The sequence below is a fragment of the Rhipicephalus microplus genome, unplaced genomic scaffold, assembly GCF_043290135.1.
Source record: "Rhipicephalus microplus isolate Deutch F79 unplaced genomic scaffold, USDA_Rmic scaffold_45, whole genome shotgun sequence".
In the NCBI taxonomy this organism is placed as follows: domain Eukaryota; kingdom Metazoa; phylum Arthropoda; class Arachnida; order Ixodida; family Ixodidae; genus Rhipicephalus; species Rhipicephalus microplus.
In genome coordinates this window covers 3,065,443-3,082,446 of record NW_027464618.1, presented here as the reverse complement: position 1 = coordinate 3,082,446, position 17,004 = coordinate 3,065,443, and the positions used below count along the sequence as shown (strand labels likewise).

Here is a 17,004-nt window from a genome sequence, read left to right as displayed (position 1 = left end):
CGACTGCCTCCGCGACGTAATTGGCTAACGAGTTCGGCTGTTAACCGAAAGGTTGGAGGTTCGAGCCCTCCCGGGGGCGTTGTCTAGCTTCTTTTTTCTTTGCACTGCTAGCTTTGACGGAATGTTCTGACGCTGGTGAGAGTACAGCACGACTGCCTCCGCGGCGTAATTGGCTAACGAGTTCGGCTCTTGACGGAAATGTTGTAGGTTCGAGCCCTCCCGGGGGCGTTGTCTAGCTTCTTTTTTCTTTGCACTGTTAGCTTTGATGGAATGTTCTGACGGTGGTGAGAGTGCAGCACGACTGCCTCCGTGGCGAAATTGGCTAGCGAGTTCGGCATTTAACCAAAAGGTCGAAGGTTCGAGCCCTCCCGTGAACGTTGTCTTGCTTCTTTTTTCTTAGCGCTGATAGCTTTGGAGAAATGTTCTGACGGTGATAAGAGTACAGCCCGACTGCCTCCGTTGCGCAATTGGCTTGCGCGTTCGGTGTTAACCGAAAGGTTGGAGGTTCGAGCCCTGCAGGAGGCGTTGTCCAGCTTCTTTTTTCTTAGCACTCTTAGCTTTGATGGAATGTTCTGACGGTGGTGAGAGTGCAGCACGACTGCCTCCGTGGCGAAATTGGCTAGCGAGTTCAGCATTTAACCGAAAGGTCGAAGGTTCGAGCCCTCCCGGGGACGTTGTCTTGCTGCTTTTTTCTTTGCGCTGATAGCTTTGGAGAAATGTTCTGACGGTGATGAGAGTACAACCCGACTGCCTCCGTTGCGCAATTGGCTTGCGCGATCGGTGTTAACCGAAAGGTTGGAGGTTCGAGCCCTGCAGGGGGCGTTGTCCAGCTTCTTTTTTTTGCACTTTTAGCTTTGATGTAATGTTCTGACGCTGGTGAGAGTACACCACGACTGCCTCCGCGGCGCAATTGGCTAACGAGTTCGGCTCTTGACGGAAATGTTCGAGGTTCGAGCCCTCCCGGGGGCGTTGTCTAGCTTCTTTTTTCTTTGCCCTGTTAGCTTTGATGGAATGTTCTGACGGTCGTGAGAGAGCAGGACGATTGCCTCCGTGGCGCAATCGGCTAGCGCATTCGGCTGTTAACCGAAAGGTTGAAGGTTCGAGACCTCCCGGGGGCGAGGTGTCGCTTTGTTTTGCTCTGACAGCTTTGGAGAAATGTTCTGACGGTGGTGAGAGAGCAGCACGACTGCCTCCGTGGCGCAATTGGCTAGCGCGTTCGGCTGTTAACCGAAAGGTTGGAGGTTCGAGCCCTCCCGGGGGCGAGGAGTCTTTTTTTTCTTTGCGTGGACAGCTTTGGAGAAATGTTCTGACGGTGGTGAGAGAGCAGCACGACTGCCTCCGTGGCGCAATATGCTGGCGCGTTCGGCTGTTAACCGGAAGGTTGGAGGTTCGAGCCTTCCCGGGGGCGCTGTCGCGGTCTCTTTTCTTGGCGTTGATAGCTTTGAAGGAATGTTCTGACGGTCGTGAGAGTGCAGCACGACTGCCTCCGCCGTGCAATCGGCTAACGAGTTCGGCTCTTAACCGAAAGTTTGGAGGTTCAAGTCCTCCCAGGAGGGTGTGTGTTGCTTTTTTTTCTTTGCACTGATGGCTTTGGAGGAATGTTCTGACGGTCGTTAGAGTGCAGCACGACTGCCTCCGCAGCGCAATCGGCTAACGAGTTCGGCTCTTAACCGAAAGGTTGGAGGTTCCACCCTCCCGGGGGCGGTGTGTCGCATTTTTTCTTTGCGCTGATAGCTTTGGAGGAATGTTCTGACTGCCGTGAGAGTGCAGCACGACTGCCTCCGCGGCGCAATCGACTAACGAGTTCGGCTCTTAACCAAAAGGTTGGGGGTCGGAGCCCTCCCGGGGGCGGTGTGTCGCATTTTTTCTTTGCGCTGATAGCTTTGGAGGAATGTTCTGACGTTCGTGAGAGTGCAGCACGACTGCCTTCGTTGCGCAATCGGCTTGCGCGATCGGCTGTTAACCGGAAGGTTGGAGGTTCGAGCCTTCCCGGGGGCGTTGTCTAGCTTCTTTTTTCTTCGCACTGTTAGCTTTGATGGAATGTTCTGACGGTGGTGAGAGTACAGCACGACTGCCTTCGTGGCGCAATTGGCTAACGAGTTCGGCTGTTAACCGAAAGGTTGGAGGTTCGAGCCCTCCCGGGGGCGGTGTGTCGCATTTTTTCTTTGCACTGTTAGCTTTGATGAAATGTTCTGACGGCCGTGAGAGTGCAGCACGACTGCCTCCGCGGCGCAATCGGCTAACGAGTTCGGCTCTTAACCAAAAGGTTGGGGGTCGGAGCCCTCCCGGAGGCATTGTGTCGCATTTTTTCTTTGCGCTGATAGCTTTGAAGGAATGTTCTGACGTTCGTGAGAGTGCAGCACGACTGCCTTCGTTGCGCAATCGGCTTGCGCGATCGGCTGTTAACCGGAAGGTTGGAGGTTCGAGCCCTCCCGGGGGCGTTGTCTAGCTTCTTTTTTCTTTGCACTGTTAGCTTTGATGGAATGTTCTGACGGTGGTGAGAGTGCAGCACGACTGCCTCCGTGGCGAAATTGGCTAGCGAGTTCAGCATTTAACAGAAAGGTCGAAGGTTCGAGCCCTCCCGGGGACGTTGTCTTGCTTCTTTTTTCTTTGCGCTGATAGCTTTGGAGAAATGTTCTGACGGTGATGAGAGTACAACCCGACTGCCTCCGTTGCGCAATTGGCTTGCGCGATCGGTGTTAACCGAAAGGTTGGAGGTTCGAGCCCTGCAGGGGGCGTTGTCCAGCTTCTTTTTTTGCACTTTTAGCTTTGATGTAATGTTCTGACGCTGGTGAGAGTACACCACGACTGCCTCCGCGGCGCAATTGGCTAACGAGTTCGGCTCTTGACGGAAATGTTCGAGGTTCGAGCCCTCCCGGGGGCGTTGTCTAGCTTCTTTTTTCTTTGCCCTATTAGCTTTGATGGAATGTTCTGACGGTCGTGAGAGAGCAGGACGATTGCCTCCGTGGCGCAATCGGCTAGCGCATTCGGCTGTTAACCGAAAGGTTGAAGGTTCGAGACCTCCCGGGGGCGAGGTGTCGCTTTTTTTTTGCTCTGACAGCTTTGGAGAAATGTTCTGACGGTGGTGAGAGAGCAGCACGACTGCCTCCGTGGCGCAATTGGCTAGCGCGTTCGGCTGTTAACCGAAAGGTTGGAGGTTCGAGCCCTCCCGGGGGCGAGGAGTCTTTTTTTTCTTTGCGTGGACAGCTTTGGAGAAATGTTCTGACGGTGGTGAGAGAGCAGCACGACTGCCTCCTTGGCGCAATATGCTGGCGCGTTCGGCTGTTAACCGGAAGGTTGGAGGTTCGAGCCCTCCGGGTGGCGAGGTGTCACTTTTTTCTTTGCGCTGACAGCTTTGCAGAAAAGTTTTGACGGTGGTGAGAGACCAGCACGACTGCCTCCGTGGCGCAATTGGCTAGCGCGTTCGGCTGTTAACCGAAAGGTTGGAGGTTCAAGCCCTCCCGGGGGCGTTGTGTCGCTTTCTTTTCTTTGCGCTGATAGCTTTGGAGAAATGTTCTGACGGTGGCAAGAGAGCAGCACGACTGCCTCCGTGGCGCAATCGGCTAACGAGTTCGGCTCTTAACCGAAAAGTTCGGGGTAGGAGCCCTCCTTGGTGCGGTGTGTCGCATTTTTTCTTTGCGCTGATAGCTTTGGAGGAATGTTGTGACGGTCGTGAGAGTGCAGCACGACTGCCTTCGTTGCGCAATTGGCTTGCGCGATCGGCTGTTAACCGGAAGGTTGGAGGTTCGAGCCCTCTCGGGGGCGTTGTCTAGCTTCTTTTTTCTTTGCACTGTTAGCTTTGATGGAATGTTCTGACGGTGGTGAGAGTGCAGCACGACTGCCTCCGTGGCGAAATTGGCTAGCGAGTTCGGCATTTAACCGAAAGGTCGAAGGTTCGAGCCCTCCCGTGGACGTTGTCTTGCTTCTTTTTTCTTTGCGCTGATAGCTTTGGAGAAATGTTCTGACGGTGATGAGAGTACAGCCCGACTGCCTCCGTTCCGCAATTGGCTTGCACGATCGGTGTTAACCGAAAGGTTGGAGGTTCGAGCCCTGCAGGAGGCGTTGTCCAGCTTCTTTTTTCTTAGCACTGTTAGCTTTGATGAAATGTTCTGACTTTGGTGAGAGTGCAGCACGACTGCCTCCGTGGCGAAATTGGCTAGCGAGTTCGGCATATAACCGAAAGGTCGAAGGTTCGAGCCCTCCCGGGGACGTTGTCTTGCTTCTTTTTTCTTTGCGCTGATAGCTTTGGAGAAATGTACTGACGGTGATGAGAGTACAGCCCGACTGCCTCCGTTGCGCAATTGGCTTGCGCGATCAGTGTTAACCGAAAGGTTGGAGGTTCGAGCCCTCCCGGGGGTGTTGTCTAGCTTCTTTTTTCTTTTCACTGTTAGCTTTGATGAAATGTTCTGACAGTAATGAGAGTGCAGCACGACTGCCTCCGTGGCGAAATTGGCTAGCGAGTTCAGCATTTAACCGAAAGGTCGAAGGTTCGAGCCCTCCAGGGGACGTTGTCTTGCTTCTTTTTTCTTTGCGCTGATAGCTTTGGAGAAATGGTCTGACGGTGATGAGAGTACAACGCGACTGCCTCCGTTGCGCAATTGGCTTGCGCGATCGGTGTTAACCGAAAGGTTGGAGGTTCGAGCCCTCCCGGGGGCGAGGAGTTGTTTTTTTCTTTGCGCTGACAGCTTTGGAGAAATGTTCTGACGGTGGTGAGAGAGCAGCACGACTGCCTCCGTGGCGCAATTGGCTAGCCTGTTCGGCTGTTGACCGAAAGGTTGGAGGTTCGAGCCCTACCAGGGGCGAGGAGTCGTTTTTTTTTTCTTTGCGCTGACAGCTTTGGAGAAATGTTCTGACGGTGGTGAGAGAGCAGCACGACTGCCTCCGTGGCGCAATTGGCTAGCGCGTTTGGCTGTTAACCGAAAGGTTGGAGGTTCGAGCCCTCCCAGGGGCGAGGAGTCGTTTTTTTTTTCTTTGCGCTGACAGCTTTGGAGAAATGTTCTGACGGTGGTGAGAGAGCAGCACGACTGTCTCCGTGTCGCAATTGGCTAGCGCGTTCGGCTGTTAACCGAAAGGTTGGAGGTTCGAGCCCTCCCGGGGGCACTGTAGCGGTCTTTTTTCTTTGCGTTGATAGCTTTGGAGGAATGTTCTGACGGTCGTGAGAGTGCAGCATGTCTGCCTCCGCGGTGCAATCGGCTAAGGAGTTCGGCTCTTAAGCGAAAGGTTGGAGGTTCAAGTCCTCCCGAAGCGGTGTGTGTCGCTTTTTTTTCTTTGCACTGATGGCTTTGGAGGAATGTTCTGACTGTCGTTAGAGTGCAGCACGACTGCCTCCGCCGCGCAATTGGCTAGCGCGTTCGGCTGTTAACCGAAAGGTTGGAGGTTCGACCCTCCCGGGGGCGGTGTGTCGCATTTTTTCTTTGCGCTGATAGCTTTCGAGGAATGTTCTGGCTGCCGTGAGAGTGCAGCACGACTGCCTCCGCGGCGCAATCGGCTAACGAGTTCGGCTCTTAACCGGAAGGTTGGAGGTTCGACCCTAACGGGGGCGGTGTGTCGCATTTTTTCTTCGCGCTGATAGCTTTGGAGGAATGTTCTGACGGTCGTTAGAGTGCAGCACGACTGCCTCTGCAGCGCAATCGGCTAACGAGTTCGGCTCTTAACCGAAAGGTTGGAGGTTCGACCCTCCCGGGGGCGGTGTGTCGCATTTTTTCTTTTCGCTGATAGCTTTGGAGGAATGTTCTGACTGCCGTGAGAGTGCAGCACGACTGCCTCCGCGGCGCAGTCGGCTAACGAGTTCGGCTCTTAACCGAAAGGTTGAGGGTCGGAGCCCTCCCGGGGGCGGTGTGTCGCATTTTTTCTTTGCGCTGATAGCTTTGGAGGAGTGTTCTGACGTTCGTGAGAGTGCAGCACGACTGCCTTCGTTGCGCAATCGGCTTGCGCGATCGGCTGTTAACCGGAAGATTGGAGGTTCGAGCCCTCCCGGGAGCGTTGTCTAGCTTCTTTTTTCTTTGCACTGTTAGCTTTGATGGAATGTTCTGACGCTGGTGAGAGTGCAGCACGACTGCCTCCGTGGCGAAATTGGCTAGCGAGTTCGGCATTTAACCGAAAGGTCGAAGGTTCGAGCCCTCCCGTGGACGTTGTCTTGCTTCTTTTTTCTTTGCGCTGATAGCTTTGGAGAAATGTTCTGACGGTGATGAGAGTACAGCCCGACTGCCTCCGTTCCGCAATTGGCTTGCACGATCGGTGTTAACCGAAAGGTTGGAGGTTCGAGCCCTGCAGGAGGCGTTGTCCAGCTTCTTTTTTCTTAGCACTGTTAGCTTTGATGAAATGTTCTGACTTTGGTGAGAGTGCAGCACGACTGCCTCCTTGGCGAAATTGGCTAGCGAGTTCGGCATATAACCGAAAGGTCGAAGGTTCGAGCCCTCCCGGGGACGTTGTCTTGCTTCTTTTTTCGTTGCGCTGATAGCTTTGGAGAAATGTACTGACGGTGATGAGAGTACAGCCCGACTGCCTCCGTTGCGCAATTGGCTTGCGCGATCAGTGTTAACCGAAAGGTTGGAGGTTCGAGCCCTCCCGGGGGTGTTGTCTAGCTTCTTTTTTCTTTTCACTGTTAGCTTTGATGAAATGTTCTGACAGTAATGAGAGTGCAGCACGACTGCCTCCGTGGCGAAATTGGCTAGCGAGTTCAGCATTTAACCGAAAGGTCGAAGGTTCGAGCCCTCCAGGGGACGTTGTCTTGCTTCTTTTTTCTTTGCGCTGATAGCTTTGGAGAAATGGTCTGACGGTGATGAGAGTACAACGCGACTGCCTCCGTTGCGCAATTGGCTTGCGCGATCGGTGTTAACCGAAAGGTTGGAGGTTCGAGCCCTCCCGGGGGCGAGGAGTTGTTTTTTTCTTTGCGCTGACAGCTTTGGAGAAATGTTCTGACGGTGGTGAGAGAGCAGCACGACTGCCTCCGTGGCGCAATTGGCTAGCCTGTTCGGCTGTTGACCGAAAGGTTGGAGGTTCGAGCCCTACCAGGGGCGAGGAGTCGTTTTTTTTTTCTTTGCGCTGACAGCTTTGGAGAAATGTTCTGACGGTGGTGAGAGAGCAGCACGACTGCCTCCGTGGCGCAATTGGCTAGCGCGTTTGGCTGTTAACCGAAAGGTTGGAGGTTCGAGCCCTCCCAGGGGCGAGGAGTCGTTTTTTTTTCTTTGCGCTGACAGCTTTGGAGAAATGTTCTGACGGTGGTGAGAGAGCAGCACGACTGTCTCCGTGTCGCAATTGGCTAGCGCGTTCGGCTGTTAACCGAAAGGTTGGAGGTTCGAGCCCTCCCGGGGGCACTGTAGCGGTCTTTTTTCTTTGCGTTGATAGCTTTGGAGGAATGTTCTGACGGTCGTGAGAGTGCAGCATGTCTGCCTCCGCGGTGCAATCGGCTAAGGAGTTCGGCTCTTAAGCGAAAGGTTGGAGGTTCAAGTCCTCCCGAAGCGGTGTGTGTCGCTTTTTTTTCTTTGCACTGATGGCTTTGGAGGAATGTTCTGACTGTCGTTAGAGTGCAGCACGACTGCCTCCGCCGCGCAATTGGCTAGCGCGTTCGGCTGTTAACCGAAAGGTTGGAGGTTCGACCCTCCCGGGGGCGGTGTGTCGCATTTTTTCTTTGCGCTGATAGCTTTCGAGGAATGTTCTGGCTGCCGTGAGAGTGCAGCACGACTGCCTCCGCGGCGCAATCGGCTAACGAGTTCGGCTCTTAACCGGAAGGTTGGAGGTTCGACCCTAACGGGGGCGGTGTGTCGCATTTTTTCTTCGCGCTGATAGCTTTGGAGGAATGTTCTGACGGTCGTTAGAGTGCAGCACGACTGCCTCTGCAGCGCAATCGGCTAACGAGTTCGGCTCTTAACCGAAAGGTTGGAGGTTCGACCCTCCCGGGGGCGGTGTGTCGCATTTTTTCTTTTCGCTGATAGCTTTGGAGGAATGTTCTGACTGCCGTGAGAGTGCAGCACGACTGCCTCCGCGGCGCAGTCGGCTAACGAGTTCGGCTCTTAACCGAAAGGTTGAGGGTCGGAGCCCTCCCGGGGGCGGTGTGTCGCATTTTTTCTTTGCGCTGATAGCTTTGGAGGAGTGTTCTGACGTTCGTGAGAGTGCAGCACGACTGCCTTCGTTGCGCAATCGGCTTGCGCGATCGGCTGTTAACCGGAAGGTTGGAGGTTCGAGCCCTCCCGGGAGCGTTGTCTAGCTTCTTTTTTCTTTGCACTGTTAGCTTTGATGGAATGTTCTGACGCTGGTGAGAGTACAGCACGACTGCCTCCATGGCGCAATTGGCTAACGAGTTCGGCTGTTAACCGAAAGGTTGGAGGTTCGAGCCCTCCCGGCGGCGTTGTCTAGCTTCTTTTTTCTTTGCACTGTTAGCTTTGATGGAATGTTCTGACGCTGGTGAGAGTACAGCACGACTGCCTAAGCAGCGCAATTGGCTAACGAATTCGGCTCTTTACCGAAATGTTGGAGGTTCGAGCCCTCCCGGGAAGTTGTCTAGCTTCTTTTTTCTTTGCGCTGGTAGCTTTGGAGAAATGTTCTGACGGTGGTGAGAGTACAGAACGACTGCCTCCGCTGCGTAATTGGCTAACGAGTTCGGCTGTTAACCGAAAGGTTGGAGGTTCGAGCCCTCCCGGGGGCGTTGTCTAGCTTCTTTTTTCTTTGCACTGTTAGCTTTGACGGAATGTTCTGACGCTGGTGAGAGTAAAGCACGACTGCCTCCGCGGCGCAATTGGCTAACGAGGTCGGCTCTTGACGGAAATGTTGGAGGTTCGAGCCCTCCCGGGGGCGTTGTCTAGCTTCTTTTTTTTTTGCACTGTTAGCTTTGGAGAAATGTTCTGACGGTGGCAAGAGAGCAGCACGACTGACTCCGTGGCGCAATCGGCTAACGAGTTCGGCTCTTAACCGAAAGGTTCGGGGTAGGAGCCCTCCTTGGGGCGGTGTGTCACATTTTTTCTTTGCGCTGATAGCTTTGGAGGAATGTTCTGACGGTCGTGAGAGTGCAGCACGACTGCCTCCGTGGCGAAATTGGCTAGCGAGTTCGGCATTTAACCGAAAGGTCGAAGGTTCGATCCCTCCCATGGACGTTGTCTTGCTTCTTTTTTCTTTGCGCTGATAGCTTTGGAGAAATGTTCTGACGGTGATGAGAGTACAGCCCGACTGCCTCCGTTGCGCAATTGGCTTGCGCGATCGGTGTGAACCGAAAGGTTGGAGGTTCGAGCCCTGCAGGAGGCGTTGTCTAGCTTTTTTTTCTTAGCACTGTTAGCTTTGATGAAACGTTCTGACGGTGGTGAGAGTGCAGCACGACTGCCTCCGTGGCGAAATTTGCTAGCGAGTTCGGCATATAACCGAAAGGTCGAAGGTTCGAGCCCTCCCGGGGACGTTGTCTTGCTTCTTTTTTCTTTGCGCTGATAGCTTTGGAGAAATGTACTGACGGTGATGAGAGTACAGCCCGACTGCCTCCGTTGCGCAATTGGCTTGCGCGATCGGTGTTAACCGAAAGGTTGGAGGTTCGAGCCCTCCCGGGGGTGTTGTCTAGCTTCTTTTTTCTTTGCACTGTTAGCTTTGATGGAATGTTCTGACGGTGGTGAGAGTTCAGCACGAATGCCTCCGTGGCGAAATTGGCTAGCGAGTTCAGCATTTAACCGAAAGGTCGAAGGTTCGAGCCCTCCCGGGGACGTTGTCTTGCTTCTTTTTTCTTTGCGCTGATAGCTTTGGAGAAATGTTCTGACGGTGATGAGAGTACAACCCGACTGCCTCCGTTGCGCAATTGGCTTGCGCGATCGGTGTTAACCGAAAGGTTGGAGGTTCGAGCCCTGCAGGGGGCGTTGTCCAGCTTCTTTTTTCTTTGCACTCTTAGCTTTGATGTAATGTTCTGACAGTGATGAGAGTGCAGCACGACTGCCTCCGTGGCGAAATTGGCTAACGAGTTCGGCTCTTGACGGAAATGTTGGAGGTTCGACCCTCCCGGGGGCGGTGTGTCGCATTTTTTCTTTGCGCTGATAGCTTTCGAGGAATGTTCTGACTGCCGTGAGAGTGCAGCATGACTGCCTCCGCGGCGCAATCGGCTAACGAGTTCGGCTCTTAACCGGAAGGTTGGAGGTTCGACCCTCCCGGGTGCGGTGTGTCGCATTTTTTCTTCGCGCTGATAGCTTTGGAGGACTGTTCTGACGGTCGTTAGAGTGCAGCACGACTGCCTCTGCAGCGCAATCGGCTAACGAGTTCGGCTCTTAACCGAAAGGTTGGAGGTTCGACCCTCCCGGGGGCGGTGTGTCGCTATTTTTCTTTGCGCTGATAGCTTTGGAGGAATGTTCTGACGTTCGTGAGAGTGCAGCACGACTGCCTTCGTTGCGCAGTCGGCTAGCGCGTTCGGCTGTTAACCGAAAGGTTGGAGGTTCGAGCCCTCCCGGGGGCGAGGAGTCGTTTTTTTTCTTTGCGCTGACAGCTTTGGAGAAATGTTCTGACGGTGGTGAGAGAGCAGCGCGACTGCCTCCGTGGCGCTGGCGCGATCGATGCTGGCGCGATCGGCTGTTAACCGGAAGGTTGGAGGTTCGAGCCCTCCCGGGAGCGTTGTCTAGCTTCTTTTTTCTTTGCACTGTCAGCTTTGATGGAATGTTCTGACGCTGGTGAGAGTACAGCACGACTGCCTCCGCGGCGCAATTGGCTAACGAGTTCGGCTGTTAACCGAAAGGTTGGAGGTTCGAGCCCTCCCGGCGGCGTTGTCTAGCTTCTTTTTTCTTTGCACTGTTAGCTTTGATGGAATGTTCTGACGCTGGTGAGAGTACAGCACGACTGCCTCCGCAGCGCAATTGGCTAACGAATTCGGCTCTTGACCGAAATGTTGGAGGTTCGAGCCCTCCCGGGGGCGTTGTCTAGCTTCTTTTTTCTTTGCGCTGGTAGCTTTGGAGAAATGTTCTGACGGTGGTGAGAGTACAGAACGACTGCCTCCGCGGCGTAATTGGCTAACGAGTTCGGCTGTTAACCGAAAGGTTGGAGGTTCGAGCCCTCCCGGAGCGTTGTCTAGCTTCTTTTTTCTTTGCACTGTTAGCTTTGACGGAATGTTCTGACGCTGGTGAGAGTAAAGCACGACTGCCTCCGCGGCGCAATTGGCTAACGAGGTCGGCTCTTGACGGAAATGTTGGAGGTTCGAGCCCTCCCGGGGGTGTTGTCTAGCTTCTTTTTTCTTTGCACTGTTAGCTTTGATGGAATGTTCTGACAGTGGTGAGAGTACAGCACGACTGCCTTCGTGGCGCAATTGGCTAACGAGTTCGGCTGTTAACCGAAAGGTCGGAGGTTCGAGCCCTCCCGGGGGCGTTGTGTCGCTTTTTTTGCTTTGCGCTGATAGCTTTGGAGAAATGTTCTGACTGCCGTGAGAGTGCAGCACGACTGCCTCCGCGGCGCAATCGACTAACGAGTTCGGCTCTTAACCAAAAGGTTGGGGGTCGGAGCCCTCCCGGGGGTGGTGTGTCGCATTTTTTCTTTGCGCTGATAGCTTTGGAGGAATGTTCTGACGTTCGTGAGAGTGCAGCACGACTGCCTTCGTTGCGCAATCGGCTTGCGCGATCGGCTGTTAACCGGAAGGTTGGAGGTTCGAGCCCTCCCGGGGGTGGTGTGTCGCATTTTTTCTTTGCGCTGATAGCTTTGGAGGAATGTTCTGACGTTCGTGAGAGTGCAGCACGACTGCCTTCGTTGCGCAATCGGCTTGCGCGATCGGCTGTTAACCGGAAGGTTGGAGGTTCGAGCCCTCCCGGAGGCGTTGTCTAGCTTCTTTTTTCTTTGCACTGTTAGCTTTGATGGAATGTTCTGACGGTGGTGAGAGAGCAGCACGACTGTCTCCGTGTCGCAATTGGCTAGCGCGTTCGGCTGTTAACCGAAAGGTTGGAGGTTCGAGCCCTCCCGGGGGCACTGTAGCGGTCTCTTTTCTTTGCGTTGATAGCTTTGGAGGAATGTTCTGACGGTCGTGAGAGTGCAGCATGTCTGCCTCCGCGGTGCAATCGGCTAAGGAGTTCGGCTCTTAAGCGAAAGGTTGGAGGTTCAAGTCCTCCCGAAGCGGTGTGTGTCGCTTTTTTTTCTTTGCACTGATGGCTTTGGAGGAATGTTCTGACTGTCGTTAGAGTGCAGCACGACTGCCTCCGCCGCGCAATTGGCTAGCGCGTTCGGCTGTTAACCGAAAGGTTGGAGGTTCGACCCTCCCGGGGGCGGTGTGTCGCATTTTTTCTTTGCGCTGATAGCTTTCGAGGAATGTTCTGGCTGCCGTGAGAGTGCAGCACGACTGCCTCCGCGGCGCAATCGGCTAACGAGTTCGGCTCTTAACCGGAAGGTTGGAGGTTCGACCCTAACGGGGGCGGTGTGTCGCATTTTTTCTTCGCGCTGATAGCTTTGGAGGAATGTTCTGACGGTCGTTAGAGTGCAGCACGACTGCCTCTGCAGCGCAATCGGCTAACGAGTTCGGCTCTTAACCGAAAGGTTGGAGGTTCGACCCTCCCGGGGGCGGTGTGTCGCATTTTTTCTTTTCGCTGATAGCTTTGGAGGAATGTTCTGACTGCCGTGAGAGTGCAGCACGACTGCCTCCGCGGCGCAGTCGGCTAACGAGTTCGGCTCTTAACCGAAAGGTTGAGGGTCGGAGCCCTCCCGGGGGCGGTGTGTCGCATTTTTTCTTTGCGCTGATAGCTTTGGAGGAGTGTTCTGACGTTCGTGAGAGTGCAGCACGACTGCCTTCGTTGCGCAATCGGCTTGCGCGATCGGCTGTTAACCGGAAGGTTGGAGGTTCGAGCCCTCCCGGGAGCGTTGTCTAGCTTCTTTTTTCTTTGCACTGTTAGCTTTGATGGAATGTTCTGACGCTGGTGAGAGTACAGCACGACTGCCTCCATGGCGCAATTGGCTAACGAGTTCGGCTGTTAACCGAAAGGTTGGAGGTTCGAGCCCTCCCGGCGGCGTTGTCTAGCTTCTTTTTTCTTTGCACTGTTAGCTTTGATGGAATGTTCTGACGCTGGTGAGAGTACAGCACGACTGCCTAAGCAGCGCAATTGGCTAACGAATTCGGCTCTTTACCGAAATGTTGGAGGTTCGAGCCCTCCCGGGAAGTTGTCTAGCTTCTTTTTTCTTTGCGCTGGTAGCTTTGGAGAAATGTTCTGACGGTGGTGAGAGTACAGAACGACTGCCTCCGCTGCGTAATTGGCTAACGAGTTCGGCTGTTAACCGAAAGGTTGGAGGTTCGAGCCCTCCCGGGGGCGTTGTCTAGCTTCTTTTTTCTTTGCACTGTTAGCTTTGACGGAATGTTCTGACGCTGGTGAGAGTAAAGCACGACTGCCTCCGCGCCGCAATTGGCTAACGAGGTCGGCTCTTGACGGAAATGTTGGAGGTTCGAGCCCTCCCGGGGGCGTTGTCTAGCTTCTTTTTTTTGCACTGTTAGCTTTGGAGAAATGTTCTGACGGTGGCAAGAGAGCAGCACGACTGACTCCGTGGCGCAATCGGCTAACGAGTTCGGCTCTTAACCGAAAGGTTCGGGGTAGGAGCCCTCCTTGGGGCGGTGTGTCACATTTTTTCTTTGCGCTGATAGCTTTGGAGGAATGTTCTGACGGTCGTGAGAGTGCAGCACGACTGCCTCCGTGGCGAAATTGGCTAGCGAGTTCGGCATTTAACCGAAAGGTCGAAGGTTCGATCCCTCCCATGGACGTTGTCTTGCTTCTTTTTTCTTTGCGCTGATAGCTTTGGAGAAATGTTCTGACGGTGATGAGAGTACAGCCCGACTGCCTCCGTTGCGCAATTGGCTTGCGCGATCGGTGTGAACCGAAAGGTTGGAGGTTCGAGCCCTGCAGGAGGCGTTGTCCAGCTTTTTTTTCTTAGCACTGTTAGCTTTGATGAAACGTTCTGACGGTGGTGAGAGTGCAGCACGACTGCCTCCGTGGCGAAATTTGCTAGCGAGTTCGGCATATAACCGAAAGGTCGAAGGTTCGAGCCCTCCCGGGGACGTTGTCTTGCTTCTTTTTTCTTTGCGCTGATAGCTTTGGAGAAATGTACTGACGGTGATGAGAGTACAGCCCGACTGCCTCCGTTGCGCAATTGGCTTGCGCGATCGGTGTTAACCGAAAGGTTGGAGGTTCGAGCCCTCCCGGGGGTGTTGTCTAGCTTCTTTTTTCTTTGCACTGTTAGCTTTGATGGAATGTTCTGACGGTGGTGAGAGTTCAGCACGAATGCCTCCGTGGCGAAATTGGCTAGCGAGTTCAGCATTTAACCGAAAGGTCGAAGGTTCGAGCCCTCCCGGGGACGTTGTCTTGCTTCTTTTTTCTTTGCGCTGATAGCTTTGGAGAAATGTTCTGACGGTGATGAGAGTACAACCCGACTGCCTCCGTTGCGCAATTGGCTTGCGCGATCGGTGTTAACCGAAAGGTTGGAGGTTCGAGCCCTGCAGGGGGCGTTGTCCAGCTTCTTTTTTCTTTGCACTCTTAGCTTTGATGTAATGTTCTGACAGTGATGAGAGTGCAGCACGACTGCCTCCGTGGCGAAATTGGCTAACGAGTTCGGCTCTTGACGGAAATGTTGGAGGTTCGACCCTCCCGGGGGCGGTGTGTCGCATTTTTTCTTTGCGCTGATAGCTTTCGAGGAATGTTCTGACTGCCGTGAGAGTGCAGCATGACTGCCTCCGCGGCGCAATCGGCTAACGAGTTCGGCTCTTAACCGGAAGGTTGGAGGTTCGACCCTCCCGGGTGCGGTGTGTCGCATTTTTTCTTCGCGCTGATAGCTTTGGAGGACTGTTCTGACGGTCGTTAGAGTGCAGCACGACTGCCTCTGCAGCGCAATCGGCTAACGAGTTCGGCTCTTAACCGAAAGGTTGGAGGTTCGACCCTCCCGGGGGCGGTGTGTCGCTATTTTTCTTTGCGCTGATAGCTTTGGAGGAATGTTCTGACGTTCGTGAGAGTGCAGCACGACTGCCTTCGTTGCGCAGTCGGCTAGCGCGTTCGGCTGTTAACCGAAAGGTTGGAGGTTCGAGCCCTCCCGGGGGCGAGGAGTCGTTTTTTTTTCTTTGCGCTGACAGCTTTGGAGAAATGTTCTGACGGTGGTGAGAGAGCAGCGCGACTGCCTCCGTGGCGCTGGCGCGATCGATGCTGGCGCGATCGGCTGTTAACCGGAAGGTTGGAGGTTCGAGCCCTCCCGGGAGCGTTGTCTAGCTTCTTTTTTCTTTGCACTGTCAGCTTTGATGGAATGTTCTGACGCTGGTGAGAGTACAGCACGACTGCCTCCGCGGCGCAATTGGCTAACGAGTTCGGCTGTTAACCGAAAGGTTGGAGGTTCGAGCCCTCCCGGCGGCGTTGTCTAGCTTCTTTTTTCTTTGCACTGTTAGCTTTGATGGAATGTTCTGACGCTGGTGAGAGTACAGCACGACTGCCTCCGCAGCGCAATTGGCTAACGAATTCGGCTCTTGACCGAAATGTTGGAGGTTCGAGCCCTCCCGGGGGCGTTGTCTAGCTTCTTTTTTCTTTGCGCTGGTAGCTTTGGAGAAATGTTCTGACGGTGGTGAGAGTACAGAACGACTGCCTCCGCGGCGTAATTGGCTAACGAGTTCGGCTGTTAACCGAAAGGTTGGAGGTTCGAGCCCTCCCGGGGGCGTTGTCTAGCTTCTTTTTTCTTTGCACTGTTAGCTTTGACGGAATGTTCTGACGCTGGTGAGAGTAAAGCACGACTGCCTCCGCGGCGCAATTGGCTAACGAGGTCGGCTCTTGACGGAAATGTTGGAGGTTCGAGCCCTCCCGGGGGTGTTGTCTAGCTTCTTTTTTCTTTGCACTGTTAGCTTTGATGGAATGTTCTGACAGTGGTGAGAGTACAGCACGACTGCCTTCGTGGCGCAATTGGCTAACGAGTTCGGCTGTTAACCGAAAGGTCGAAGGTTCGAGCCCTCCCGTGAACGTTGTCTTGCTTCTTTTTTCTTAGCGCTGATAGCTTTGGAGAAATGTTCTGACGGTGATAAGAGTACAGCCCGACTGCCTCCGTTGCGCAATTGGCTTGCGCGTTCGGTGTTAACCGAAAGGTTGGAGGTTCGAGCCCTGCAGGAGGCGTTGTCCAGCTTCTTTTTTCTTAGCACTCTTAGCTTTGATGGAATGTTCTGACGGTGGTGAGAGTGCAGCACGACTGCCTCCGTGGCGAAATTGGCTAGCGAGTTCAGCATTTAACCGAAAGGTCGAAGGTTCGAGCCCTCCCGGGGACGTTGTCTTGCTTCTTTTTTCTTTGCGCTGATAGCTTTGGAGAAATGTTCTGACGGTGATGAGAGTACAACCCGACTGCCTCCGTTGCGCAATTGGCTTGCGCGATCGGTGTTAACCGAAAGGTTGGAGGTTCGAGCCCTGCAGGGGGCGTTGTCCAGCTTCTTTTTTTTGCACTTTTAGCTTTGATGTAATGTTCTGACGCTGGTGAGAGTACACCACGACTGCCTCCGCGGCGCAATTGGCTAACGAGTTCGGCTCTTGACGGAAATGTTCGAGGTTCGAGCCCTCCCGGGGGCGTTGTCTAGCTTCTTTTTTCTTTGCCCTGTTAGCTTTGATGGAATGTTCTGACGGTCGTGAGAGAGCAGGACGATTGCCTCCGTGGCGCAATCGGCTAGCGCATTCGGCTGTTAACCGAAAGGTTGAAGGTTCGAGACCTCCCGGGGGCGAGGTGTCGCTTTGTTTTGCTCTGACAGCTTTGGAGAAATGTTCTGACGGTGGTGAGAGAGCAGCACGACTGCCTCCGTGGCGCAATTGGCTAGCGCGTTCGGCTGTTAACCGAAAGGTTGGAGGTTCGAGCCCTCCCGGGGGCGAGGAGTCTTTTTTTTCTTTGCGTGGACAGCTTTGGAGAAATGTTCTGACGGTGGTGAGAGAGCAACACGACTGCCTCCGTGGCGCAATATGCTGGCGCGTTCGGCTGTTAACCGGAAGGTTGGAGGTTCGAGCCTTCCCGGGGGCGCTGTAGCGGTCTCTTTTCTTGGCGTTGATAGCTTTGAAGGAATGTTCTGACGGTCGTGAGAGTGCA

The 17,004-nt window shown here is 54.1% G+C and overlaps 18 non-coding genes across 18 annotated transcripts; all 18 read left to right on the top strand.

Annotated features, from left to right (window-relative positions):
* The first annotated feature begins 5 nt into the window (after positions 1-5).
* TRNAN-GUU (transfer RNA asparagine (anticodon GUU)) lies at positions 6-79 on the top strand. Its single transcript has one exon. It is a non-coding gene; the product is annotated as a tRNA-Asn (tRNA).
* A 965-nt stretch (positions 80-1,044) lies between these two features.
* TRNAN-GUU (transfer RNA asparagine (anticodon GUU)) lies at positions 1,045-1,118 on the top strand. The gene has a single exon. It is a non-coding gene; the product is annotated as a tRNA-Asn (tRNA).
* A 70-nt stretch (positions 1,119-1,188) lies between these two features.
* TRNAN-GUU (transfer RNA asparagine (anticodon GUU)) lies at positions 1,189-1,262 on the top strand. The gene has a single exon. It is a non-coding gene; the product is annotated as a tRNA-Asn (tRNA).
* An 811-nt stretch (positions 1,263-2,073) lies between these two features.
* Positions 2,074-2,147, top strand: TRNAN-GUU (transfer RNA asparagine (anticodon GUU)). The gene has a single exon. It is a non-coding gene; the product is annotated as a tRNA-Asn (tRNA).
* Positions 2,148-2,959: 812 nt separating this feature from the next.
* TRNAN-GUU (transfer RNA asparagine (anticodon GUU)) lies at positions 2,960-3,033 on the top strand. Its single transcript has one exon. It is a non-coding gene; the product is annotated as a tRNA-Asn (tRNA).
* A 71-nt stretch (positions 3,034-3,104) lies between these two features.
* On the top strand, positions 3,105-3,178 carry TRNAN-GUU (transfer RNA asparagine (anticodon GUU)). The gene has a single exon. It is a non-coding gene; the product is annotated as a tRNA-Asn (tRNA).
* A 218-nt stretch (positions 3,179-3,396) lies between these two features.
* On the top strand, positions 3,397-3,470 carry TRNAN-GUU (transfer RNA asparagine (anticodon GUU)). The gene has a single exon. It is a non-coding gene; the product is annotated as a tRNA-Asn (tRNA).
* A 1,407-nt stretch (positions 3,471-4,877) lies between these two features.
* TRNAN-GUU (transfer RNA asparagine (anticodon GUU)) lies at positions 4,878-4,951 on the top strand. The gene has a single exon. It is a non-coding gene; the product is annotated as a tRNA-Asn (tRNA).
* A 75-nt stretch (positions 4,952-5,026) lies between these two features.
* TRNAN-GUU (transfer RNA asparagine (anticodon GUU)) lies at positions 5,027-5,100 on the top strand. The gene has a single exon. It is a non-coding gene; the product is annotated as a tRNA-Asn (tRNA).
* A 1,994-nt stretch (positions 5,101-7,094) lies between these two features.
* On the top strand, positions 7,095-7,168 carry TRNAN-GUU (transfer RNA asparagine (anticodon GUU)). Its single transcript has one exon. It is a non-coding gene; the product is annotated as a tRNA-Asn (tRNA).
* Positions 7,169-7,242: 74 nt separating this feature from the next.
* On the top strand, positions 7,243-7,316 carry TRNAN-GUU (transfer RNA asparagine (anticodon GUU)). The gene has a single exon. It is a non-coding gene; the product is annotated as a tRNA-Asn (tRNA).
* Positions 7,317-10,343: 3,027 nt separating this feature from the next.
* Positions 10,344-10,417, top strand: TRNAN-GUU (transfer RNA asparagine (anticodon GUU)). Its single transcript has one exon. It is a non-coding gene; the product is annotated as a tRNA-Asn (tRNA).
* Positions 10,418-11,242: 825 nt separating this feature from the next.
* TRNAN-GUU (transfer RNA asparagine (anticodon GUU)) lies at positions 11,243-11,316 on the top strand. The gene has a single exon. It is a non-coding gene; the product is annotated as a tRNA-Asn (tRNA).
* A 517-nt stretch (positions 11,317-11,833) lies between these two features.
* Positions 11,834-11,907, top strand: TRNAN-GUU (transfer RNA asparagine (anticodon GUU)). Its single transcript has one exon. It is a non-coding gene; the product is annotated as a tRNA-Asn (tRNA).
* Positions 11,908-14,932: 3,025 nt separating this feature from the next.
* TRNAN-GUU (transfer RNA asparagine (anticodon GUU)) lies at positions 14,933-15,006 on the top strand. Its single transcript has one exon. It is a non-coding gene; the product is annotated as a tRNA-Asn (tRNA).
* Positions 15,007-15,535: 529 nt separating this feature from the next.
* Positions 15,536-15,609, top strand: TRNAN-GUU (transfer RNA asparagine (anticodon GUU)). The gene has a single exon. It is a non-coding gene; the product is annotated as a tRNA-Asn (tRNA).
* Positions 15,610-16,574: 965 nt separating this feature from the next.
* TRNAN-GUU (transfer RNA asparagine (anticodon GUU)) lies at positions 16,575-16,648 on the top strand. Its single transcript has one exon. It is a non-coding gene; the product is annotated as a tRNA-Asn (tRNA).
* A 70-nt stretch (positions 16,649-16,718) lies between these two features.
* On the top strand, positions 16,719-16,792 carry TRNAN-GUU (transfer RNA asparagine (anticodon GUU)). Its single transcript has one exon. It is a non-coding gene; the product is annotated as a tRNA-Asn (tRNA).
* The last annotated feature ends 212 nt before the right edge of the window (positions 16,793-17,004 follow it).